At 46.5% G+C, this 27,856-nt stretch overlaps 1 protein-coding gene across 12 annotated transcripts in view; it reads right to left on the bottom strand.

The window, feature by feature from the left end:
• The window catches only part of FRMD4A (FERM domain containing 4A), a 596,094-nt gene that overhangs the window by 195,610 nt on the left and 372,628 nt on the right, over positions 1-27,856 (bottom strand). Inside the window, exon 1 of one of the 12 annotated variants that reach the window (XM_036114173.2) lies at positions 14,395-14,473. The exons of 10 other annotated variants lie outside the window; for them this stretch is intronic. The gene's annotated coding sequence lies outside the window, so the exon portion shown is untranslated. Of the gene's footprint in view, positions 1-13,574; positions 13,743-14,394; positions 14,474-27,856 lie in introns of those variants that run through there. One more of the 12 variants, XM_036114153.2, reaches the window with a different exon arrangement.

A 27,856-nucleotide genomic window follows, 5' to 3' on the forward strand; every position in this document is an offset into this window, starting at 1 on the left:
GATATGTTACGGATATATGTGCTCACCCACAGACAAGAATTCAAAAAAAAAAAAATTCATCAATAACTCATGTATTTACTTATAATGCTTCTGTTACAATATTACATTTGATGAACCAAATGTTTGCAACATCCATTTCCTGCTTCAGAAGAGTTTTTTTAAAAAATCACATTACAGACTGGTAGGCATGAACACATCATTCTACTTTTTTCCCTACCAATTTCCTTTGTATAAATATGCAAGCAGGGCGCCTGGGTGGCTCAGTCGGTTAAGCGTCTGCCTTCGGCTCAGGTCATGATCCCAGGGTCCTGGGATCGAGTCCTGCATCGGGCTCCCTGCTCAGCAGGGAGCCTGCTTCTCACTCTCCCTCTGCCTGCCACTCTCTCTGTGTCAAATAAATAAATACAATCTTTAAAAAAATATGCAAGCAGGGCGCCTGGGTGGCTCAGTCGTTAAGCGTCTGCCTTCGGCTCAGGTCATGATCCCAGGGTCCTGGGATCGAGTCCCACATCGGGCTCCCTGCTCTGCGGGAAGCCTGCTTCTCCCTCTCCCACTCCCCCTGCTTGTGTTCCTTCTCTCACTGTGTCTCTCTCTGTCAAATAAATAAATAAAATCTTAAAAAAAAAAAATATGCAAGCAAATGTCCTCTTTTTAAAATATAATGCTGTGGAGTGGTTGGTTACATGCATCTGTTACTGGTTTGGTATTCACGTATTTGATAACCAAGAACCTCAATGACATTTTCTTGGTAACACGAATTTGCCTCTTTTGCTCCAATGTCTAATTCAATCTGTCATTTTAAATGAAAATTTTTTTTTCAATTTCTGCTTATATTGTTATTAGTGGGATGAGATCACACTGTTACAACTATGGGTCTTATGAAGCAACAGGTTATCCCATTTTTACTGAAAATATTTTGTTGACATTAAAATGATATTTTATATGTGTGATCGAAAGAGAATGACCCGACTGTGATAACAGGCACTCAGTACGTATTTTTACATGAATTAATAAATATATATCCAAATAACATACATCCTTATATACCATTTCAAGGACAACTCCAAAATCTAGGTACTATACAACTTAATTTGCATTCAGTGAGATGTTTTTAATTTGCCTATTCTGTAGGAACATACCCTCACACCCAGGCTATGGAACACATGCGTTCTTTGTAGCTAGAGGACCAAGCGTGAAATGAGTAGGACTCTTGTCAATCTTCAATCACTGGTAGCTGGGGCATCTTGCCACATAGTTTGGGAATGGGTTCTCCTTCACGTAAACAATCCCCTTTGTGTATAACTACAGGCAAACTCTCCATTATCCCTGGGGATGTGGAGGGGGGGCAGAAAAGACCGTCAGCAAGCTAGTGCGATTCTATTCTTAGGTGACTCTTGAAGCACAGGGGGAGGCAGCCGCCTGAGACAGTGGAACGGCCCACCTGCCTTCACAGAACCTACGTGGGGTACGAAGCCGCCACTTGCGCCTGTCAGGCCTGAGTCCAGGGGCCCTGTGCTCAGATGCCAAGTCCTCCAGGTGTGGAAGGAAGCACTCTAGTCTGACAGCTGACCCTTTTTGAGATTCATGCTTAAATCAGACCGAACTTCCAGTGGCATCCCAGCAAAGCACATCTGAAGGCCATGGATGGCTCCATCTGGAAAGCTACAGTCCCGCAGGGTGGCTCCCAGCTCCTGGAGACGGTCCTAAGCCCTCGCCCTCCCTGGCCAAACGCCCCAATAAAGAGGTGTAGGGAGAACTTAGGAAACGGAAGTGCTTGCACTGAGGGCAGTTTCTCCAGCTACCTTTGACATCTGTACGGGGCGGTCCATCTGGGCTGGAGGCTGCTGCCTGGATATTTACATACCCAGAGTTCTCTGGAAAGGGCTCTGCTGGAAGGCCTAGCAGGGACCCCCACCCCCACTTGCCCGAGCTGCATCGGTGGCTCCCTGCCTCTGTTCACCTTGTCTGAGGTTTCCACACTGGCTGGCTGCCCCATGACCACCCCAGGCCCTTCTGGAGACCTGCTCACGGGGCTCCTGATGCTGCTTCCACAGCACGACGCGCAGGACGAGTTTCTAGAGCTGTTCCACTTCTTCTTGAATACCACTTAAAAATGGGGGTGGGCACGAGGCCGGAAAAGGAAGGGAAATGAAGGGGGGTGGGCAGAGGAGGAAGGGAGAGGATTCTGAAACCAAAGAGGGTCCTCCCCTCTCCTTTTCACCCACGGTCCACAAGCCTCTCAGTGGAAACGCTGTTGCAGGAAATAATGCAGTGCCTTGAAACTCAGTGGCCCTTTGGCAAATGGTAGATCTAAAAATATTCATCAGTGAGCAGTTACAGAAGTAAAGACGTTCTGTTGTATCTGTGAGTCAAATCAAAAATTCTAATTGGACACAGAACAATTTCTCAAAGCTTTCGGCAGGAGGTAATTATTGTGTTGATGACACACAGAAATCAGGATGAAGCTGAGCCTGCTGTTTGGGCTGTCTCCGTGGAAGGAGGAACGAGGGATGGGTTTTTGCCTGTACCAGCACTGATTAAAGGATGGCAGGGTTCCTGATCTTTCCTCTTTCCTGATTTCACCAGGAGCGCCGGTGTGAAAGGGTTTACACATGACATTCCAAACCCTGTGGACACCAAACTTAAGCGTACTTCCAGCAGAGGCTTTAGGAGAGAGAACTGCGTAGGGGAAGTCAAGATGTTGCATCAGAAATAAAGGGGGCAAGGGTAGTGTCTACAGTTTAGATCCTTCCTACTGCCTGGCACAGAGGTTTAAATACACCAGAGTCTCAGGAAATATCACTGCTTGAAAGGACGGAGTTAACGGTTCTTGATTGTGGTGATGGCTTCACGGTGTAGACATGTGTCAAAACTGATCAAATTCGATCCTTTAAATATGTGCAGTTTATTGTATGTCAATGACCCATCAACAAATCTGATTCAGGTATGAAGGTTAGAGATACTCTTTTCACATATCAAAAAAGAGACAGACCCTCAGAGGATATGGAGAGCTCCACCTGCAGTGGGACATCTCAACAGAGTTCTTCACACTTCAAGGAATTATTTCATTTCTTTTTTTAATTTTTTTAAAGATTTTATTTATTTGAGAGAGAGAGAAAGAGTGAGCACAAGCAGAGGAGAGGTGGAGGGAGAGGGAGAAGCAGACTCCCCACTGAGCAGGGAGCCCGATGCAGGACTCAATCCCAGGATCTAGAGACCATGACCTGAGCAGAAGGCAGACACTTAACTCACTGAACCACCCAGGTGCCCCACTTCATTTCTTTATATCTTATATTCTTTTTATTTGACGTTTGGTGCTTGCGGTTTCCCCCCAGATGTTGTCATATTCAGGACTGAGGTCTGGCATCGTTATGCATCACTCTAGGTGGCTAAGCCCCACTTTGCACCTCCACCCGGAATTCCTCCTTTCCCAAGCTTGTATGTGATTCTGCCTAAACCTGCCCGCTCAACATCTGCATTTGGCTATCTGTTAGGATCTCAGGCTCAGCATGTGCCAAACAGAGCTGCAGACCTGTCTTCTTCCCAAAACCAACTCCACCCATGGCTTTCCCCTCTTGGTAACGGCCACTCCATCACCACGTTCTATTCTTTAGGCCCCAGTTGGGGGACTTCTCTCTTCATCTCATATCCCACACCCACCACAGCAGAAAACCTCATTGATTCTAAAATAACCAGACCCTGAACACTTCATCATCACTTTCTCACTTGCCCAATTCTTGCAATGGCCACCCCCCTGGCACCTCTTGCCTCGCAGTCTAATCCCCACACAGCACCCAAGGGGGGCCACGATGCTCCCCAGATCCCTGTGCAGCCCAAGGGGGGCCACGATACTCCCCAGATCCGTACTCTCCAACAGCCCCCCTCCCCCAGTCGATGCCTTCAAGGCCCCACACGATTCCCACCACTACGCGCCCCCTCCCCCCAGTCTGCTCTTCCACACTCACCTCCTTACTGTTCCCTCCGAGTCACTCTTCCCTCCCAGCCAGAGCCTCTGATGAGCTCCTTCATCTGCCTGGAATGTCTCCCCACACAACCCCATGGCTCACCTCTTCACATCCTTCAAAGCTCTACTCAAATATCACCTTTCCACAGTGTCCCTTCTGATCCTGTATTTAAGATGGCAACCTTGCCAGACTTTCTGATCTCTGCTTTAGTTTTCCTCAGCGCATGTGCCACCTTCTAGTGCACCATATAATTTACTAGGTTTGCTGTCTGCCTTTTCCTCTTGGACCGCGAGCTCCCTGAGGGCAAGACTTTTTATCAGTTTTGTTCATAGATACCTTGCTGGGACATAATAGGCACACCATTGTGTGTTGAATGACTGACCGACTGACTGAATGACTGAATGAATGAATTGGGGAGCTCAGGTACTTCCCGCCAGCTGGGGTTTGCAAGACCAGCCCTCATATAGAGGATGACAGTTGTCCTGTGCCATCTTTACTCTTGGCCCTCTGACATGGACACATCCAGAGAGAGAAATCCCGGCTGAAAAGCAGAGAGAGAAGAGCTGACAGATGGGGTAAGGACACCAGGCTTACGCAGGGGAAAACTCATTCTAGCTATCTGCAAACAAGCAAAGAAACGGGAAACCACAAGATGTGACAAATAATTACTCAGTTATATTTTTGAGCACCCACCAAATGCCAGACATAATATTAGGTGCTGCAGAATCAAAGATTAATAAAGACACGGTCCTTTCTTAGAGAGCTGGAAATCCTACAGAAACAGGTCATTCCAATTCAGGAGATGAAACCCGGGGCTGGGCGCTGTGAGGACGCTTTGGGGCGAATAAAGGAGGGAGAGCCGCTCTGCTTGGAGGAAAACGAGAAGGTAGCATTGGAGGTTTGAATTCAACAATGAGCAGGGGTGTCCCCAGCACAGGAGGGATGGGAGGGGCTGCTCAATCCCCAGGATGAGCGTTTGCAAGAGGCTGACATGCAGAAAAGGCCAAATGTGCTTGGGGAAAGGCAAGGGGGGTGTGGCTGTGTACAAGAGACTACACGTTTGTGCTGCTTCCCCAAGCACCGCCCCCCCCCCCCCAAGAAAGTCTTGTGTTAAGTCCTAACCTGCAAGTGGTGGTTTCTTGAGGTGGGGCCTCTGGGAGGCGATGAGGTCATGGCGTGGAGCCCTTGGGATGGGATTCGTGCCCTTATGAAAGAGAGCCCGGACAGCTCCCTCCTCCCTTCTGCCTTGTGAGGACAAGTGTGAAGACAGCCATCTATGAACCAGGACGCAGGCCCTCACCGGACACTTCCCAGCCTCCAGAACTATGAGAAGTAAATGTCTGTCATTTATTAAGTTCCCCAGCCTATGCTGTTTTGTGGCAACCCAAACAGCCTGACACAGTGCGTCAGAGTTAGTGTAAGAAAAGAAGTTTAAGAAATGAGGAGCTGCCAGGTTGTGCTGGGTCCCTCTAGTCCATATTAAGTCCTGTGGGTTATAGGAAATGAAGGCGGGAGGGGGGCAAAGAGGCTGGGGAGGGGATGTGCGTGCACTGCACATACGTGTGTGTACGCGTGTGTGTGTGTGTGTGTGTGTGTGTGTGGCAGGAAGGCGGCAAGGGGGTAAGCTGTGATGATCTTATAATCACCCAGGAAAGAACGGGGAGGTGCTGAACTATGAATGGGCACCTCACCCCAAAGGAATTTGGGAAGGAAACATAGGAGCAAGGTGTTACAGAAATTCACTGTAAAGGCTTGAAGAGCTTAATCCCAGTCATGCAACCAAGAGGAAGAGCGAGGCGGACAAGTGACTCGCTGACCACAGGACAATGGTTGTTGAGCCTGGGAGGAGGAGGGAGAGAGGTCCCCAGACACCACCGGTCAGAGTAGTCAGAGGTGAGACGCGGCACCGCCTTCGCTAATGCGGGAATACTGTCAGGGGGTGCTCCTTTGAGGGGTCACATTGCGAGAAAATTGATAAATAGCCAAATGGACAACTGGCCATTTCAAAGCCCATCTGACGGGCAGCCTCCCTCCCTCAGTGAGGGTCTGAAGAGAAGGGCAAGAGCGAAGGCTATGCACTGTTCTCATGCTCGCCTCCTTGTCACTGTCACGGGGAAACTGCAGGAACCCGAGCATCCTCGCTCCCACCTGTCTTCCATGCTAATAAGCACGTGTGCTCACATACTGACTTTTTTCCATTTCCAATGTGAAACCGAAAACAAGATAAAACTCAAGAGTTTATGGGATTTTTCCGTTGGGTTTTGTCAGTTCCCTAAAAGTGTGGTCAGTCCTGTTGGCAAGAGGAAAAGAAGAATCTAGCTGTATAAGAAAGAAACAAACAAAAAACCCCCTGTGGTTTGGATATTCTTTGAGTATCTGGATATCTTTCCAAGTTGGAAGTTCTAGATCTCTGTATCTAAAGAGTATAAAATCTCTATTGGCTAAGTTGCAACCTTAGCAACAGGGGGGCAGACAAACCACACTGTGCAGGGACAAAGAAACCATATTTTCCACAAGAAAGAAAGAAAGAACCACAAACAAGTGTCAGTTTATATTTTCTCCAGAAAATGACTGGCTCACTCCACCCTGTCCAGGCAAACTATTGCCATAAACTGTCCCTGAGGGTTCATCTAAAATAGATCCTTGTCCTGCATACGGCTATTCTGTGCCTGTTTAATCTGTCTCCAGAAGATGGACCATCTCTCATTCCGATTTATTTTATCCAACACCAAGAAGGTTATTAAGTGCTTAAATAATTTCCGATGTTATTATGCAAATCGGTATGTTGACTGCTCATGCTACAGAGAAACTCAATATTTCCAGAGTTGTCAGGCGGTGGGTGCAATGAGAAAAACCTCCCACAAGCATCTAGGACACTCAGCTTCTAGGCTTGTTTCTGCTACTAACTCTCTGCAGTAATTACTTGAGTGAAACATAAATAAGTGAATAGAAGCTGAAAATCTTCCTAATAATGGCAACGAATGGGAAGTAATCAAAGAACGTTACCCAGCGATTGGATTTTTGCCTCTGTTGTGAAGAAGAAGATGGCATTACCATGGATTGGCATAACCTTCGTAATTCTTGTTTTGATTCTAGCATTCTTTTCCAAGAGAAAAGCCCTCCCTTATCATTTTTCAAAACTGAAGAATTCAAATTCTCTCTCTGCTTTTCAGTGTAAAAGCAAAATCATCTCTTCTTCTCTTCCTTCCCCTCCCCCAACCAATCCTCCCCATATTAGCGTTCCAGGACTCACTAGAGTCTCAGGGATGCGGACGCATGCGGAAGGATGCCCACAAGTCTTTTCCATCCAATACAAGAGGACTGCTGGGGGATGCCTTTACCGGCAGAAGTCTTTCTGGGAGACCACATGACACAGAGTATCAGAGCGAACAGTTGTTTCCCTTATGCTACTTTCTCTTTATAAAATGCATCTCAGGATTGGAGGTGAGGAGGTACGACTTCCTTGAGTCGTGTCTCCACGGCCAGTGGCCTCTCACACCCCACTGCGTGTCCCTGCAGTTAGCCGTGCTGAGCCTTCCGGTGGCATAAGCAAGTCACACTGGAAGGCGGGGGGGAGGACGCAAAGACAACATCACTTGTTCTAAGAGTCTCTCATATTTTTGTGCTAGGTGTTTCACGGATGGTGTCTCACTGGCTCTTCTGAATGTAACTTTTCTTGTCAATGAAAAAAACTGAAGCTCCGAGAGATTCAGTGATGCAGTCATTTGCCCGAGGCCTCGGAGCTAGCAGGAGGCAGAACCGGGAATCCGAGCCACACGAGATGATGCTACGGTTCCACTCTCTGTCCACCACACTTGCACAGCCCATCTAAGTCCTTGCCAGGCGATGGGGACTCCAGGCTTGGTGCTGTGACTGAGGCCTCGGCGAGGTCCCTGAGCATCTGTAAGCCTCTCTTCCTCTGTTAAAATGACCTATATGCCCCTTCTCATTCCTAGAACTCCATCCATCTGAAATCTTTGACTTGACTGATAACCCCCAAATCCCGCCTGTGCGTGGTTCACAGCCTGCACGGAACATTCAGCGTGACGTCAGCCCCCACTACCCTACCGGGTTCGAGGCCTCTGCCCTCCAGCCAAGACCTGCAAGCTACATCTGCGCCACTGCTCAATCTGCAGTTACTCGGTTACAAAACACTCGACCATCCCAATAAAAGGGGATTGAGAAGGCAGAACACTGCTCTCCATTGTGTTCGGCTCCAATCTGGTTCTTGTCCTCACCCTCTCCTCTCTTCTGCTCTCTCTCGCTCGCTCTCTCTGAGACAGTGAAATGAGTATCTGATATCTATTGGGGGTAGCCAGTGGGAGCAGAGGAACGGGTAAGCCAGCACTGCCTTCCCCAGCTCAGTGTGTAGGTACGGCGCCCAGCTCCAGATGGCTCCACACCATTCGGTTTCCGAGTTTGGGTTTATCACATCTATACACTTGTTCACAGGCGTGTGGTGAGAGCATAATTGTGCATTTTATGGTTATGAACGGCACAGCCTGGCAACTCTCCGATCATCATTTCCATTCGCTGTCATGCATTATCAATCTAATTCCCCATTACACGCCTTATTTTTTTCATGCATTCTTCTTACAGCAAGGACAAAGAAAGGCAAAAGCCCTGCAAAGAAGACTGAATCACGAGAAGAACAGGCTAGTCTTGATGGAAACTGTGGAGCTATCGCCTTAAGTTTGGGAGGGATAGCTTTTGGCTAATTTGAAGTGAAAATTATTATTAGAAGGTTTAGAGTTTTTCATCCATACCGAGACTTCTGGCCCTAAGGTCAGCAAGGCCACACCACAGTATAGACTAAGACAAGGTAGACACCGGATGACTTCACAGGGTACATCTCACTTTAGGCCATGGGGTGTTCTAAAGATGCCTAACTACATCCATGCGGGAGCATGGTATGATAAAGTCACTCGGTGACTTACTTATTCCGGTAGGATACTGTGTGCCCATCACGATCAGGGACTTCAATGCAGTGAACATTAAGTGAACACGAAGTATGTAGTAACCATGGGCTGGCAAGGAATTGCTAGTAAGAGGGAGACCAGAAGACCCAAGTGGATGTAGTCAGAGTTTAGGGGGGAGAGTGTGTATGTACAGATATTCTCGACCATGGACAACTAGTTTCTTCTTGTATTGCATCATGGAATGGCCAGGGTTCCAAGTTTAAAAGAAAAAACTAGAAACCACCACAGATGATAGAGATCTAGCATAACAAGCTAGATCCTAGATTCTCCATGTCTGAATGAGAGTTAGCTATGCCCGTGTGTACTCACTCAGTTCAGACCGAGGCTACCAGCCTTGATTTTTATTTGGTTATTTTCCTTGATTCTTATTTGGTAGTAATAAGGCCACTGAGCTGAACCAGATCCCTTATATCCTTCATATTCCTTCCAATAATCATAGTCTTTATTCATGGCAGTAATTTCCATCTTCAAAGGGAAAAGCATTTCTCTTTGGGGGAAAATACCTAACTTCCACTGATACAGTTAAGAACTGAACACACACAGGGCGCCTGGGTGGCTCAGTCAGTTAAGTGGCTGCCTTCGGCTCAGGTCATGATCCCAGGGCCCTGGGATCGAGCCCCACATCGGGCTCCCTGCTCAGCGGGGAGCCTGCTTCTCCCTCTCCCTCTGCTGCTCCCCCTACTTGTACTCTCTCTCTCTCTCTCTGTCAAATAAATAAATAAAATCTCTAAAAAAAAAAAAAAAAAAAGAACGGAACACACATACACATACTCATGCACAAACTCAGTAGCACCCCAAATAAGCATTAATGTGATTCACTAAATAGGAGCAACACCTCTGATCATCTTCTGTGAGAGGAAGAGAGGCATAACGATCGATACTTTTAGGATGATGCTTCTAGGGGTGGAACTGACTGCCATAAATGTAAGGGTGTGTCTAAATTATTCCTTATAAGAGAAAGACATGCTGATCCCTTGGGACACAGGAAAAGGGTGGGAGCTGATGGGTTTGGGGAACCAGAGGAAACTGCTGTGGAGAGAATTTTTGATAAGCTGGATTTATGCTGATTCAGAAAACTTCTTGCAGGACACGGTAGTGAAACCAGCAGGCCTGTGTGTGCAGTGGGGACCCTGAAGCCCAGAGCTCCAAGAGCTACTGTTCCAGCTTTTCAGATGAGACGTCTTGGGAAAAACAACAAAGGGAAATACTACAGACGTACTAGAGTCTGATTAGGGATCAAATGAACACAAGGTAAAATACTCAGATCCCACCATTCCTCAACAGTGCCCACTTTGCCCCAGATTCTTTATGGTCCTGCTTTTGCTTACTGTAGGACAAGTTCAAGTATCTGTGTATCCTATGCAACTGATGGAATGGTCCCTGTTACTCCTTTTCTCACTTCAACTCCAATATTGCCTTTTGTTGCTTTCATCACATTTCAGAGAGAGATGGACAGCAAAGAATCAGAAGCGGGAAGGTGGAGTACACAGACCCCCACCATGTCCTGGGGAGGTCATGAGGGGATGTGAGCCTGAGGCACCTTTGCTCAAGGGGACTACAGTTTTGGGTAATTTAGATCAGAAGAACCATTGGAAGATCTTTATCCCAAGGCTTATGCTCCTTTGAGGTCTCAGAAATCATCTCTAATGGAGGTGCTGGGATTTTCACTATGAGTAAACCTAAACAGAGAACTGCCACACATTTTATTGACACATCGGGTGGCACTAGAAAATAAAAGATGTGAACAGAAGTCATCACTGGATCTGGACTTATCCATTCTGCTACTGTGTGGAGAGTGGATGACATAACTTCAAGAGCTCTTTAACCGTGATCATGGTCTACTTCTCATTTTGACATATTAAACTAGAAGTTCTCCAGAAACTGCACTGTTCCTTCCTTTTAAAAAAAGAAGTATTTATATGCAAAATTACCTAAGAACAACGCTTTAGATTTGGAATCACTTGTTCTTTGAGTATCAGGCTAAACGCAACCTTTCTAACAGACAAGTGTATGGCCCGGGAGTAGAAATGTAAGTATCTTACACACGCACGCACGCAAGCACACACGCACCAATAATGTGAACACAAGTGGTACACATATGCGGTAAAGTCGGTAGTGATCTCCCGCGGAGGGGGTCTCACTCCTCCCCACACTTACTGAAGCACCCAGGTACCCAGCAGGTCCCTCATACAAGATTTCCCGCACCTTCATCTCTTCACTGCCTTTCCCATCACAAACCCATCACACTTTTCCCTCGACTCATCAAAGTTGATTCTAGAGCCGCTTCCTGCATGAATGCTGGCATATCCACTACAGAGCCTTCTCCCAAGTTCCAGAACCCAAGCAAGGACTCATTGTTCTTGGCCTGTTCTCTGACCTCAGCCTGTGACTTTGCTGTTCCAATAAAACTGAGCACTGTACACATCTGGGGTGCACTTCTCATGGATTATGAAATCGGTGACTCACCGAACCTCAAGGGGTCTCAGTTTCCCCAACGACAAGATAATGCTAATGGCACTAGCCACCTGCCAGGCTATCCGGGGACTTGGCAACAGCGTCTACAAATCACCAAGAGGCCCTATGCCATAAATAACAAGTCTTATTAATAAAATTAGTTCAAGACAAGTGCCAAAGAGAATATAGCTCTGCCAGCGGCAGATCACACTTGGTCAGAACAAAAGAGGGTGGAGGGATTCTCTGATCCTCATTTCTCTTAACAGTGCCTCCCTTTAATACAAGAAGACTTTAATCTTTCTTTCCTTTTTTTTTTCTTTCTAAAAGGTTACTTCTACCCATGCAACTTTGCGCATCAGGCAAAACTTCATTCCAAGTTATCAGGCGGCAACATTCTATTCACTGGCAGGACAATATAGTATTGATTTCAAAGCACGTCCAAATATTGCTTCCAATTACATTAACCACTCAGGTTGTGGCTACTTAACCACTCAGGACCAAATGGATTCTGATCTATTTGCTGCATGACCCTCATTCCTGTCGTGCCTTAAAGAAATCCAGATTTCATTTCCAGCAGCGTGATTCCCTCAGCCAACAGAAGTGGCTCAGCCTCTGGTACTCTGGGTTGCAGGAGCTAAGGGACACTTTGAGAATCAAAATCAGGTTTCTACTGATCTGAGGGTTTGTCCTTCTGGCCTTGTCCAAGTCAGACCCCAAAGAAATGGGGTCAGATGCTCTGAATGAACATGAAACAATGAAAAGACCAGAAACAAAACAGTGAAATGTGTCCTCCCTTGTCTCCTTAACCCCCACACTTTTGTCCCATATTTTCAAGATGGCACACACAGCTAACTTCCAGTAAGTGTAAGGTAAAGATTTTTGCATCCAATTCCTGAGGTATTGCCCCAGGGCTGGCAGTGGCTTCCCTGGATGAAGTCAGAAGTTGGCTCCTGGCTCTCTGGCTGGTGCTTTCCCACACCTGGCAGTCACGCTTTTGGAAAAGGACAAGACTTAGGGGATGCTGAGCCGGAAGGGGTGTCTAAGCAGCTGCTCAAAACCCAATCAGGTAAACGCAGATCAAGTCAGCCTGACCAGGTGTCTAAAAATACACTGGTAGCTACTCCCATACTGAAGAGGCCGACAGCACTGAAGAGCTCAGATTTAGAAATGTGCCTGCCTTAGGTGTTCTGAGAATCCCTTTCATGCGAGGCGGTGCGGATTCAAACTGCAAGACGCCAGAAGAGAAGAGCGGCAGCCTCTATCGGGATGTTCCATTCATAGGGGAGAGAGAGAGCCTCATCCATTCATGGTGGGGTCAGGGAGTCCTTTGCCGGCATTGGATCGCCCGGCTCAGCAAGCTGAGCTGCCGGCAGCCGGGCATGGCTGCATCATTCAGAATGAGCATGTCTATTAGGAAACCACCGCCAGCGCTATTATTAGAAAGGCCACCCCTCGGAAATTTTGCAGAATTTGCTTGAATCTACTGAGCGGTTACTCTGCTCACAAGGTATTGGAGAAAGGCACCGGGCTCCTGATTACACAGGGGCGGCCCACACGGCTTTCAGAGTGCAGGACTGGTTAATCTTCTCTAAAGGCAATAGGCACAAACGTGTGGGCATCTGTCTGCAACATAGAAGCAACGCGTTTGGTCATTTTTAAATGACCACGTACTAAAGGTTTCCTCCTGTTCTCCTCCCCCTTTCTCTATGCATCAAACTTGCTGCAGCCATTTGGAGTGTAAAAGAGCAGTGTATTTTAGCAGGATCATCTGCCTGCTTCCTGCCACCCTCGGGCACCCAAACGACAGGACTCCCCTGTCACTTCCATAAAAATCGTTTTTCTTAAAAAACAACAACAACAACAACAACAAATCCCACCCAGGGCTGCTTTCTGCAATGTCCTTTCCTTTCTCCCTGGGTAAATTCAGACAGTGTGAGGTTGAGATGCCAGAGAAAGTGTATGGGGGGAGGGGGCGGGGAGCAGAAGGGAGTGTAGTAGGTGCCGCACGTGGGGTTTGCATTGAAAAAATGTCACATCCACGACATTAAATACTCTACGCTTCCAGTAAAGAAGTGTCATGTCCCTTTTACCGGCCCAGCATTTAAAAATGGACACACAAGTGCGGCATAATCAACCGCCTCCCAGCAGTCGCGGCTGCGAAACAAAGACACATTACCTTTTATTTGTTGCGCTTCGCTAGGAGCCGAGGAACTTCAGGTTTGCAGCGGCGGATCCACCGAAACGGGCGTCCCATTCGCCCCGGGGTGCGCAGGCCCGTGGCCTAGCAGGCGGCATCCGCGCCCGGCGCCTCCGCCTCCTCCGCGGCGCCCGCAGCCGCCCCGCCGGGTCCCGGCGCGCCCCCGCCCCCGCCGCCGCCGCCGCCGCCCCGGCCCCGCCGCCCAGCCGCCGCCCGCCGCGGGTCCGCCGTCAGCCCATCGCCCGCTCGCGCCTCTCACGCCGAGCCTGGCCGCGCGCCAGAGCGCACCGCCGCCGGCCCGCCCCCCGCCCCCCGCCCGCGCCCGGCCCGCCGCATGCTGCGGGGCGACCTGCCCGCCTCCCCGCCCCGCCCCCCGGCGCCCCCCCCGCACCCCGCCGCACCCCCTGCGCGCTGGCCCCGGCGCGGCCGAAGAGGGCAGGCGGGCCGCGGGAGGCCGGGCGGCCGCGGGGTGGTGCGGAAGGCGGGCTCCGGCGGGTCCCGCGCGACCCGGCGCGCTGCCCGCGCCCGGACAACAATGAGCGCCCGGCCCCGCGGACGTAGCGCCGCGGCCCCTTCCACGCCGCGGGAGCCGGGGGCGGCCCGAGCTGGCCAAGCCTCGCGTTCCCTCGCCGCTGCACGCGCAGCCAGGACGAAGTTAGGTCCCCACGCGCCTGCTAACCGGGAGAGGCTGTGCGGAGTCAGGCGTGCGAGAGGAAGAGCAGGGATTCTGAAACGGAGGATCCCACCCCGCCCCCCCCCCCAAACCCCACCAGATCCACCGCGGGAGGCCCTCTCCTACCCTGTGAGCCGCCCAGAGAGGCCACCTGGGCTGAACTGGCCTGAAGATGCAGCTCCTAGCCCTCGACGTCGTCCAATTGTTTTGAGTCTTTATCTCCCTCAACTCTTTGGAAATGGAAGTTCCTGCGAGATAACCTAGTCTTAGGGCTATTGTCAAGGATTCGCAACAATTACGGCGAAGGAGACTTCCATTTCAAGAGACCCGGGGGAGGGAAACAGGCTGACACTTTCTCTTTCCAAAAAAGAGAAACTCAGAGAATATCCCTACCAAGAACAATAACTCAATTCACATTATGTGTCTAAATGTTTATTGCTTCAGCAGCTCAATTTGCCCTAGACACACTTTTTTTTTTCCCCCCCACGAATTGTCAAAACATGGCTTGATAAAATAAAGAGAAGCAGACAGGAGCACCCGCTTATCGTGGGTGGGAAAGCCGGTTTGTCTCAGAGGTAAAATCTTTCTCTAAAACTCACTCATCGCTTGAAATCCCAACATCTCTCCATCGATCCATCCATCCATCCATCCATCCATCCATCCTTCAAGGGAGAGATGCCTTCCCCTTTCACCATAGTTGAAGGATCTGTTAAATCTAGCGCAGTTATTTCCCTGACACTGGCAGGAGTGAAGGCTTAAAAAATTCATAATAAAAAAGAAACATTGCATATTCTTCCTTCCCAATGGTTGAAGATTAACTCCAGACACAGTTCGTGTATTCTTCGCTAAAGATCTTTGGTGAAAATTTCTGGCAGTTCAGGAGGTCTTGTCACAGTCAACAGAAGGGAATCTCTGTTTTCATTATAGCCTTGGAGAAAAAGGTGAACGAACACCTGTGATAAGGATGATATATCTTATTTCAACCTGCTGTCATCACAGACTTGTGACTGAGGGACTTGACTTGATTATCTGAATCTGAGTCATGGGAAGCCGTGTTTAAATGGGAGGTTTCTGTACCTTGGGAGTCCCTGAAAGCCGTTTTAATGCAAAGCCCCATTCTTTCATATAGTTGGGGGAGCACTCAGAGGGAGCGCTATTTCTTTGGAAGAGCATTTCCAGTGCTAATCTGTTTTGACTGCACCAGCTAGTGAAGGGGTGATAGTGTTTGGACCTTTCTCTTGGGGTAATTAGTTCCCATCCTTTGAAGAGTCATTGGATTGCTTCTACATCTACCTGCTGCTTTTCCACCTGGGCCGATGGAATTGTTAATTTGTCCTGAACTGAACTTGTCCCATTGGCAAATTCTCTTTCCAGGTTCCCCATCTTCCTGTACAGCTTCCCTCCTCCCTCCCCCCCCCCCCCCGCCACAAATGCCAGAAACAGGTATAGAGGGGTCTTTTATCTCCTTCCTTTCTCTCATCCCTTACACTCCGGTTATCATCAAGCCTGTCCTCATAAATGGCTCTGGAAAGTTCCTTGAGAGCAGCCCCTTGTCTGACTTGGTCCAACAGTGCCCTGGTGATGTTAGTCTTTGCCCCGGGCCTCATGAGTCCCTCTCACCTTTCACTGGGAGGTCTCCAGCAGTCTCCTGACTGGACTGCAGGCTTGTCCCTCCAACACACTGTCCACACCAGCTCCACTCATTCTCCTAGAACTCAGATGGGATCACAGGACTCCTTTGCTTCCACCTGCTCAGGGCTTCTCTGGCTCTTAGGAATAAAGGCCACACTTCTTCAGATGGCCGGAATGTCCTGAGCACCAGGCCCTCCTGCTCCATCCAGCCTTATCTCTTGCCACCTGGCCCCACCAGGGTCCATGTCACCCTCAGCTACATAACCCTCTTCCAAGTCCCCTCTATTCCAGGTTCTCACTCATCCCCTTGTCACCTAGCAGCCAGTGACTTCAGAAACAACTCACATCGTGTCATGATCTCTGTGACTAAGCATGTCAGTGGCTTCTCATTGCTCTTGAAAGCATCTTCTCCATGCCCATCCCATGCTCCTCTCCCTGTCCCCCCGCTATGCTTTGCCACATGGGCCACATTTCTGCCCTTGAGAGACTCTTTCCTCGCTTGGCTTTTTTTTTTGCATTTCTTTTTCCTCCTGTCAGGAATACTCATCTACCCTCCTGGCTCCTTGTCATCCTTCAGGATTCAGCTCAACAATGCTGCCTCCTCCATAACCTTTCCTGATCAACACAATGAAAGTACCCCCCCCCCCACCTTGCCCCACCAGGTAGCCTTTGTATCATTATCCTGTTTATTTCCTTGTTAACACTTAACCACAATCTATATTCATAGCCCTGTGCTATGACTGCCTGGGCTTGAATCTTGCCTTGGCCACCTGATAGCTGTGTAGCCTTAGACAAGTTTCTTAACCTCTCTGTGCCTCAGTTTTCTCATCTAGGAAGTGAGAATAATAAGGTTGTTATGAGGATGAAATGAATCAATGTACGTAAAACATTTAGGACAGGGCCTCACTGTATAAGCATAAGCCCCATGAGGCTGTCCTCATGGCCTGGGCTAGTCCTGACACAGGATCCCTTTACCCCCTATACCTTATATGTTTGGGGCCCAGACTAAGAATGGATAAAAATTTAGGGAAGAAAAATTTTATCTGAAGAATTTAAGTACCAAGAGACATAGGCCATGGTAAAACTTGATGAATGAGATAAAATTCAAATTTAAATTATCTGGAAGTTAATGGACATATGAAGGAAATATATCCTCTGTTTCACCAGTGGCGATCCTGGGAGTTGATGGATGGCAAGCTTTGCCAGTTGGAATTCTGTAATGGTTTGTTTTCCGAAGAGCAGCTGATTCCCCCACCAAGAATTCAGGCAGTTACTTGCAAAGGCACAGAGAATCAAAGGATCTTTGCAAAGTGTTGGTCCATCAGCCAGTCCTAACATGCAGTCTTGATGAAAGAATACAGTGTTTCCATTTTCAGCCTGAGTTTAATACTTTTTGAAGAGTCTTAACTCCGAAAAAAGAAAAAGAAACGTGGCAGGCTGGTTTCTGGACATTTGCCTTTGTGTTTCCTTCAGCTGCTGGAGAAATTCAGAAAGAAGGAGAAATACTTTTCCTTTTGCCCTTCCACAGGGCAAGCAGGATTTTGAAACTTGAATGTCTAGGGTTCCCCTTGCCTCTTACCCAGAGTTAGGGAGCTTTATTTTGAAAAGAGCTGAACTCCCAAAGGGTGGAGAGGTGCTCTGAGGCTTGGAAATTGGGGATGGAGACAGGTAGCAGCACCCCCAGAAGGAAAGGAGTGACATCTGCAATTAGAGAGGCCCATACTTGGTCTCTGCCTCAAGAAGGCGCCAGACATCTGACGGGGCAGCTTGTGGACACTGGGTGGGGGTACTAAGTTCTAAGAGATGTATCTTTGGCACAGCAAAGGATCTTGGGGTTTGGTCTCTGAGGGATGGAGTCTTTGACTTTCAAATGGACCTCAAGTTCTTGGGTGCTGAGCATCTCAGTGGCGACTAGGCTGGACTGATAAACAGCAGACCACTTTCTGGTCTTAAGGTACAGTGTGAGCTGGGGGAGAGGAAAGAATGAGTAAATTCCTACAACCTTCGTGAGTGAGGATGTAGTTAGATTTCACTGGGTGTAGAGAAGTAAATTAGTGTGATGTTTGTTATGCCCAGAGTTGCAGAGCAAAAATTATCCCTGCTACACTAGTGAGAAAAGTACTACGTTCTTAATTCCGAGATCTGAAGTCACAGCTTTCCTAAACAAGTTCTGGGCGGTAAAGGGGCCATTAGCAGAAAGTTCCTCAGCTCAGATCTTGGCCAGGCTATCACGACTGGTGAAGAAAGATGGCCCCCACTCCTGCCTTTGTGTAGCTGCCTCGCTGAGGACAGACGCCAGTGTGGGAGCGGGTCTGAGTCTGTGCTACATAATCCTTTCTAGTAACTTCAGATAGCCCTGGACTCCCACCTGGAAGGTCCAGTGTGACCTTGAAGGAATCTCTTAACTCTTTGGTGCCCATTTCTTCACCTTTAAAATAATAGACCTGATGATAATATCTATATCTTCAGCCCTATGAAGACTATGGGTTCAACACATACTAAGGATTTTCACAACCATACAACTGATATCTAACATTATTAGGAATATGTACTCTGTACCAGGCACAGTGCTAACTCTCAAAACATTCATTAATTTCATCATCCCAAGATTCCTATGAGATGGAGACTATTTTTGTTTCCCTTCTACAGATGGGGCACTTGGGGGTTTAAAGAGGTTAAGTAACTTGCTGAGGCCACTATGTTAATTGGACTTGAACCGAAAGTCATCCTTTTGTGACTTAGAGACCTCATCTTTCATGCTTGACTCATATATATATATATATATATATATATATATATATATGGGCAATCACAGTGAGCAAGGGGAGGTGACCGTAACTTGTCCTGATACATTAGTTCCTAACTATGGGACACTGGCGTCTTTTCCTTCCATACTCCAACCAGATTTTGAGGACAGGGAGAGACCCCTCTGCAGCAGGTTGAAGTGCTTGATGGATTTTAAGTGAACCCTATTATATTTTTATACCCAATCCTTCTTTCTCCTCACTCCCAGATCAATTCAAGGCCAATTCTGAACCACTTCAATCAAAAAGAAAGAATTCCATCTCCTCTCATGGCTTGACAGCAAGTACTTAAGACCACGTTCCCTGGGGTCCATGAAGAAATCATTTAATAGCTGTGTTTTATTTCATTATTTTTTTTAAATAGCAATATCGTTTTTTTAATAGCTTATGTTTTATAATCTTGTTATGTTCTCGTTACATTAGATTATTGCTTATTATTTTTTCCTGGTTGGGATCATGGTTTTGACTGCCTCAACTCATAGCAACAAAAACCCAGGGCAAGGCTTTCTGAAACACAGACAAGAATCAATCAAAACATCACAAGCTAATTAATGTAATTTGGAGCCCCCGGGAGCAGCTGTATTACAGTGAGTACCGCAGTATGAAACTGGTGTACGTTAGAAGCATGCTCTAATATGCAGGTTAGCTCTCTCACCAAACCCTATTTATTTACACTCAGAAATAGGCATTAATAACCACAGTCAACACTCAGTTGGCACTTACCAGGCACCCGAACTGATTATGTGCTTTACATAGAAGTCATTTAATCTTCTCACCAGCCCTATGAGGTTGGTACTATTATTAACCCCATTTAGGAAAAAGGGAATTAAGGCACAGAGAGGCTGTATTTATTTATTTAAGGTTTTATGTATTTGAGAGAGAGAGAAAGAGAGAGCATGAGCAGGTGGAGGGGTGGGGGGTTGGGGGGAGAAGCAGGTTCCCCACTGAGTGCAAAGCCCGAAGACTTTGAGCCCGATCCCAGGACCCCTAGATCATGACCTGAGCCGAAATCAGACACTTAATCAACTAAGCCACCCAGGCGCCTCGGCACAGAGAGGTTTTATAACCCACCTCAGGTCCTATACCTGACAAGTAGGCAAGAGCCAATTAGCAAACCCTGGCCACCTGACTTCAGAGTTGGTATTAGTAACATTCACTCATCTTACCTGCCAAATTCAGGGCTATGTAGAGGCTTGCATTCCTTACAGTGCCTAGCACAGTGTTTGTCAGCTGGCACTCAATACCCGTTATTTATTTGTCAGCCCACTGCCTCATTACAAAAGGGAATTAAGACAGAAATATTTGTGAGATTGAATGGAAAAAAAATTCAGCAAGTATTCTGTTTTCAGTTGTAACTTCTAATAGTGTGGGAGCTTATGCGCAGGTGACATCAATCAATCAATCTCGCAGGCAAGCAATAAGAAGATATTGAAATGATGAGTCAGTGTGGGAGGAAGAGCCCCCAGGATTTATGAGAACACAGACCCCGGAGCCCCAGGGAGAAAAAGGCAAGTCAGTTTCTTGGAGTTGAGATGGGGCTGGAAGCTGTCATGCTTGTGAAATGATGATTTCTTCAAAATCAAATCCCCCAAAACCAAATCCGACCTACCCCAAATTATTATGGCAAAGAATGGTCATAATACACATTATACATTTGGTGAGTTCAGTGTAGCAAATTTCTAGAGTTCTCACTCACCAAATAGGAAGCTGGTTCGCTCTTCGTTGAGATGGGGATTGGATATATACAATTAGAACTCAAAAAGAGGGGTGCCTGAGTGGCGCAGTCGGTTAAGTGTCCAACTCTTGATTTTGGCTCAGGTCCTGATCTCAGGGTTGTGAGATCGAGCCCCGCATCAGGCTCTGAGCTCAGCACAGAGTCTGCTGGAGGTTCTCTCCCCCTCTCCCTCTACCCCTCCTGCTGGTGCTCTCTCTCTCTCTCAAATAAATAAATAAATCTTTTAAAAAACTCAAAAAGAGATACCTGGCTGGAAAATAAAAAAAGCTGACAATGCCTATAACATAAGAACATTGAAACCTATAGAAATTGATGGAATCATCTAAGAAGATTTTCCAGGAAAGTAGGGAAAGAGGAGGGCTCCGGATTCAGCTCTAAGATAGTGGTTCTCAGACAAGCCTGCATCAGGAGCACCTGGAAGGCTGTCAAAGGATGCTGGGTTTCACCTCCCCCCATACTCCTGAAGTTTCTGATTCATAGTCTGAGTAGGGGGTTGGGAGTGTAAGAATTTGCATTTCTAACAAGTTCCTGGGTTATTGATTCTCCTGGTCAGCTGAGTGGATACTATCTTCCACTTTGACCTTGACTTTGCTCCAGGCACCCTGGCCTCCCTGCTGTAGTCTCTACTCTTCAGGCTCTCTAGCCCCAGGGCTTTGCACTTCCCTCTGCTTGGAATGTACTTCTCCAGATATCAGGAGGAATCAAGCCAGCATCTTTTTCAGATCCCTGCTCAAATGTTACCTTATTAGTGAGATCTTTTTTTTTTTCCTTTTTAGTAGAGAGGAATGGAAGGAAGTTTTTTTCCCCCATAATTATATCACTCAATTCTTTACATGCTCCAAATCACAGTTGATCTATGACCATCTTCCTTAAAAATGGCAATTCCTCCCACTTGCCCTCCTGCCACTGCCCCTCTCCCTAATCCCTTCCCTGTTTTTTTCTCTATTGTCCTAATCACCTTCTAACAGACTGTATACAACTTACTCACTTATGTGCTTTATTACCTGTCTCTCCTGGGAGAGCAGGGATTTATGTCTGTTTTGTTTATTGCTGGCTCTCCTGAGCCTAGAACGGTCCCTGGCACATATTAAACATTCAATAAATATTCATTGAAGGGATGAATAAAATGAATGAATGAACATTCTCAGATGAAGAATTGTGGTTTTAGGAATCCTAATTCTGATGGAGGCACCTGGGTGGCTCAGTGGGTTAAGCATCTGCCTTCTGCTCAGGTCAAGATCCCGGGGTCCTGGGATCAAGCCCTGAGTTGGGCTCCCTGCTCATCGTGGAATCTGCTTCACCCTCTCCCTCTGCCCCTCCCCCTCCCCCCACTTGTGCTAGGCACACGTTTTCTCTCTCTCTCTCTCAAAAAAAAAAAGAATCTAATTCTGATGGACACCCTTCCTAACTGGTTGCCTCCCTATCAAAAATGAAATACAAACATGTTGCTCCATTCTGAAAACACCTGCTCTTGCACCAGGGGTAAAGCTCTTGCCTGGGTATAAATTCATCAGTAGGTACTGGGTGGGGCTGGGACACGGCAGGGCACGTCCCTATCTTCTTTTGTTGACCACCCTCTCCTGCCTGTGCAGCCTCTTGCCTGCTTGCCACCTCCTAGTGGGCGAGAAGCACATGCAGGTCCCCGACTTGCTCACACTGCGCTTCTACCCAGGAGGCCTCCCTCCCCTCCCTTCACCCATCACCCCTCACTCTTCACACTCACCTTCTGGGAAGCTTTCCCAGAGGCCCCCCTCCAGCAGAGCCCATGTGTATCTGTATGCGTAGCACTTTATCATCTGTATTTGCACACGTGCCTGTATTCATCACTTTACGGGCAATTCCTCACAGGTAGAAATCATGGCAATGCTTTGTGTGTTTTTGTTTTCAGAATTGTGTTGTGTTCCAAGTCCTCCAGATGTATTAATCTGTACATGGTGTATTTAATTTTGCTTTATCACTTTCTTTTGGCCAAGCATTGTGATAATTACCCCATAGATTTTTATAATTGAATCCATCTTGCTAATAAAAAACAGGAGAAGAGCCTGTGATGGTCGAAAACAGCGTTTGACCAGTGTTTATAAGCAATTCCATATAATTGTCTTAATAAAGGCGGCCCAAATTATGGCCACTCTGAAACTGTCTCTCATAAACGAGCTTGGGCCTTTCGCGATGGTACATGCCAACACCAAAGCCCAGCTTTTTTGGAATGCCTGCAATATGTTCTAAAGATTCCTGTGCTTGTGGAGGCCTAATCAAAACACTTAATAACCCAGCAGCTATAATTTCTATCTTAAAATGGTTGTCCTTCCATCTCTCTTTTTAGTGTCTACTTAGTGACTCTACATTTTTCTGGTGTTGGCTGGCAGAAGCCTAAGGATTTCCCTTTGTTTATATTCTTTCACCTTCTCAAGTATGTTTTTGAGAAGATCTCCCCTGGTTTTTTCTCCTATCCTACCGCTTTCAGTGCCCCCCAAAAGCCAAAACAAAGCAAATAAACATTAAGGTCGGAACAGCTGATCCTAAGTAGAGGCCAGGAGGCCTGAGGGTAATTTTGGTCTTGAGTTCAGTAGAAGAGGGGATATATAATGGAGAGAAAGGAAAGTATCTTTCAAATCTTCAGAGAATGGCCCCCTGTGCCTTTACAAAGAAAATTCCCTTGCAAATGGTTCTCACCTAAACTAGGACTAGCTACTCATCATCATCATCACTATCCTCATCGCTCTTCTTTACTGAGTGGTGCTGGGCACATCCCGTGTGCCCTCTACAATCCTCACAACAACACAGCACAGTGGGTATGATTCATTCCTGTTGTGCACAACCAGAAATTGAGGCTCATAAACATTAAGGAACTTGCCAAAGGGCCACACCCAGAAAGAGGCAGATTTGAATTGGAGTCTGTCTTCCAAGCCTCCAGCGTGTTCTGTCTACTGAGGCTTAATTTTGAGCAAAAGCAGAAATTGCTCAATGAAGGACTCTTAGGAAGAAGCGTCTTGGGATGGTTTCTAGTGGAGTGCTGTGGATGGGTGGAGGGGGAGCTCAAGGAAGGAAAGGGAAGCAGGAAGCACCAAAGATAATATTCAGCTATGGGATATTTTTGCTGATCACTGCCCCTTGCTGACCCTGGCCAACAAAATCATCCCCACCTAAGCAGAGCTCTACAGACACACGGGGGTATTTTCCGGTGGGACCAAGTCCAATGGTGGGCATAACTGAGTCACTGCTGGCCCCCAGTTTGCTAACCCGACATAATTCTTGGTATACACTATTACAGCAGTTATTGAAGAATTCTATTTTCACCATGATCCTTGTGGTTAGCACAGTCACATCTCTGATTCTGCTCCTCATCCCTGTAGGGCTTTGAACGGGTCAGCTGAGTCTTGGGGCAGGGCCTTCCTTATCCGTCTACCTAGCAGGCTGGGACTGGGGTTACGGTCCACTTTCCTGCCCCAAGATGCCGAGAGCGACAGTGTTGTGGTTAGGAGTGCAGACCAGGAAAAACTAGACTGCCTGGTTTTGAACCACAAGTCAACAACTTACTGTTGGGTCACTTTGGGCGAACGAGTTCTAAACTTCTCCCCGGTTCCCACTCATAGGTTTCCTCTGAGGATTGCACTGCATAATGTATGTGAAGTTTTTGGCACGGAGCATGTGTTTAATAAAACATATGCTATTAATATTCTTACTTGCATTATCTGCGTCATCCAAAAGCATGAAATCTGGCAGCTTTTGTGTCTGCATAATGCCCCTTTGCCCACTATCTTAGATGTTGATTCTTGGTTGAAGCCCTATACCTAAGTGTTGTGAGCTTTAATGAGATCCCAGGTGAACTAAGCCCCTGTAAATAAATCATAGGAAATATCCTTGCCCTAAATAATTGTGTCCTGAATTCCGTTCCTTTCCTCTGAGTACATTGCATGCCCTCTCCCTGTAGAGAGTGTTCACCCTGCTCATCCGTGACTCACTTAAGAGGGATTCAAGTCCATTTACGGAGCCCATGACTTTGCTCACCTGTTGAGGCTACAACGTTTGCTTTAAATGGATGCCCCTAGGAATGATGATCAGTCACAGCATTTACCCCTATAGGGTCACTCCATCTCCTCCTCAGATGTAGGGTATAGCATACCCACACCCACATATGGACTGCTGTTTCCTTCTGCTGGCTCAGACCCTTGTAGCCCCAGGTCACTCAGCAAGTTAGTGAGAGCAACAGTGAAGTGAGGCAGAGCCTCCAAAATCATATCCCATTTCTTAGGAATCTAAATTCAATTTCATTTTATGTAAGACAAATTCTGTAGTGGGAAGGAGGAAATGAGCCTGATTTTCATAAATTTGTTCAATCTCCAGTTCAGTAGGAAAGCCAATGGGGGTTCCAGACTAGACAAAACCAAATGCCCTGACCGGTCCCTCCTGGGACACTTACAGTGCCTGCCCGGCTATGGTCCTGTTCATCGTTCACAGCCACGTGCTGAGAGTCCTAGGCTTCTGTCAGCGCCTCTGCTGGACAGATGAGGAAACAGGTGCTAAGGAGTTCCTAGCCAGCCCCAGGGCTCCCAGTGAATTTGTGGGACATTCCGAATTAGAACAGAACGCTTCTCACACTAGGTCATGAGCACTGCACACTGATATTTGTCACCTCGTGACCCATATCTGCATAGGGCTGTTGCTAGATCAAATATTTATACACTCATAAGTTACTTCCTATTGTACTATGAGTTCCTCATAATACAAAGGTACCTAAAATTCTTTTTCTTTAACTTTTGCTGTCCTTCTTCAAAAAGTATTTTAAATAATAGAACACATAAGCATTGAATAACTACCATTAAGATGGAACATTCAGCCTTATAGGCTTTAGATTGCTTTTTTTTTTTTTTAAAGATTTTATTTATTTATTTGAGAGAGAGAGAATGAGAGACAGAGAGCATGAGAGGGAGGAGGGTCAGAGGGAGAAGCAGACTCCCTGCCGAGCAGGGAGCCCGATGCGGGACTCGATCCCGGGACTCCGGGATCATGACCCGAGCCGAAGGCAGTCGCTCAACCAACTGAGCCACCCAGGCGCCCCTGCTTTTTTTTTTTTTTTTATTGAGATATAAATGACGGAGAACATCGTGTAGGTTTGTGGTGTCCATCAGGTTGATTTGATACATTTATATTTTGCAATTTGATTACTGCTATAACACCTCTATCATGTCACCTAAGTATTATTTCTTTTTTGTGACAAAAATAATTAGGATCTAGTCTCTTAGCAACTTTGAAGTTTATAATACAATATTGTTGACTGTAATCACTATGCTGTGCATTTAGATCTCCAGAACTTACTTATTAACTAGTTGTAAGTTTGTGCCCTTAAACAACATTTTTCCTCTTCTCCCACCTGTCACACTCTGGTAACCATCAGTCTACTCTGGTTTTTATGAGTTTATCTTCTTTAGATTCCACATGTAAGAGGCATCATACAGTATCTGTCTTTCTTAGCCCAATTTATCTCACTTAGCTTAATGCCCTCAAGGTCCATCTGTGTTGTTCCAAATGTAGATCTTACTGAGAGAGAGGGAGAGAGAGAAAGGGAGAGAGAGGGAGAGAGAGAGAGAACGAGAACCACACCTCTCAATTTTTCTCTTTCCTCCTTAGGCTGAGGTTCTCCTAAAGTTCCTGTATATCATTCCCATGATTGTTTTGTCCTTTGATTACATATGGATGTAGCCATGAACAGCATACACTGTTTTGTGTGTTTTTAAACCCTACAGAAATACAACCAAACAGATTTATCTTTTCACAAAAGATAATGTTTTTGAGATTTATCAATATTGGCACATGTAGATTTTGTCCATCCAATTGACTCCATTGTACAAATAGACCACAAACTAACCTTCTCTTCCTATGGAGCAAGTTACTTCTAAGTTTTCACTATTACAGTTGGCCAGAACCTTTGCCCCTACTGTTTCCTCTGCCTGACATGCTCACCTCCCAGTTACTCGTTCATTCAACAACATTCTCACAATGTTCACTTGATTTGGTCCCTTATTCCTGCAGGGTGTTACTCAACTGTCACTAGGATTGCCAGATAAAATACAGGACACCCAGTTATATTTGAATTTCAGGTCAATAAGGAGTAAGTGTGTAGTAGAAGAATGTCCCAAATATTGTACAGGACATGCTTATTCTTTTTTTGTTTGCTTTTGTTTTTGTTTTTTGAGAGGGAGGAGAGGGGCAGAGGGAGAGAGAGAATCTTAAGTAGGCTCCACACCCAGCATGGAGCCGGATGCAGGGCTTGTTCTCACAACCCTGAGATCATGGCCTGAGCTGAAATCAAGAGTTGGATGCTTAACTGACTGTGCCACCCAGGTGCTCCTAGGACATACTTATTCTTAAAGAAAATTCACTGATTATCTGAAATTCAAGTTTAGGGGGGTGTCTTATATTTTTATTTGCTAGCTCCAGCAGCCCTAATTGTCATGTTGTCAGTGAGGCTCTCCCTGTCCATCCTACTGAAGTTTTTAATCCCCTCCCAACACTTCCTATTCTCTTTATTTTTCTCCATAACACTTACCACTCAATCTACCTGCCATATATTTTCCTTACTTAGTTTGCTTATTTCGTGTCATCCTGCCCTAGAACATAAGCTCCCTGAAGGTGGAATTTTTGTTTCTTTTGTCATCTGCTATATCCGTAATAGATACGTGGGACACAGTATGTGCTCAATAAATATTTGCTAGATGAATGGATAAATGAATAAAAACATGCAGAGATCATAGATGTCACCTTAGCACATGTCTGAGAACTTCTGCAGGATAAACACTCAGAAATGGAATTGTGTTTTGCAGGCCATGTGTCTTCGCCAGGGCTTGCGAATCTACTCTTCAAAGTGATTGAACCAATTTTCATTCCCATCAGTCATGTCTAAATGTCCCCATTTCCCCATATTTGCATGCTTGCTTCTCTCTCTCCCTTTCCCCTTCTCTTTGAAAATACAATAACTTTAATTTTGTAGCAATAGTTAAAACCAGCGTGAAAACATAAATTTCCCAGTAGTGAATTACAGTTTGTGAATTCATAATTAATGGTGATCGTTAATCCAAAAGGTTTCAGATGTCCTTAGGTGCTTATTTAAAAGATGGCTTAGTTCTTATGGATGTGAAAACAATCCTAAACCATGGTATCTCTCATGTAAGAAAATAAACAAAAATTACACAAACCCATCACGACTGCAGGGACATTGAAGATGCCATTATACACATTTTGAAGGAAAACCACCTTACTATTATTATTTTTCAACTAAGAAGAAGGAAGTCTTGGCCAATAACCAGTACTAAGCAAAGCTATGAATGTTTTTTCCTGCACATGGTTAAGAGCCCTTCTATAAAAAGGAAGTTCTACAAATGAATGCAAAGAGTTGATGGGGAACAATTAGCCTTTTGTA

Source organism: Halichoerus grypus, chromosome 6, assembly GCF_964656455.1.
Source record: "Halichoerus grypus chromosome 6, mHalGry1.hap1.1, whole genome shotgun sequence".
NCBI classification, from domain to species: domain Eukaryota; kingdom Metazoa; phylum Chordata; class Mammalia; order Carnivora; family Phocidae; genus Halichoerus; species Halichoerus grypus.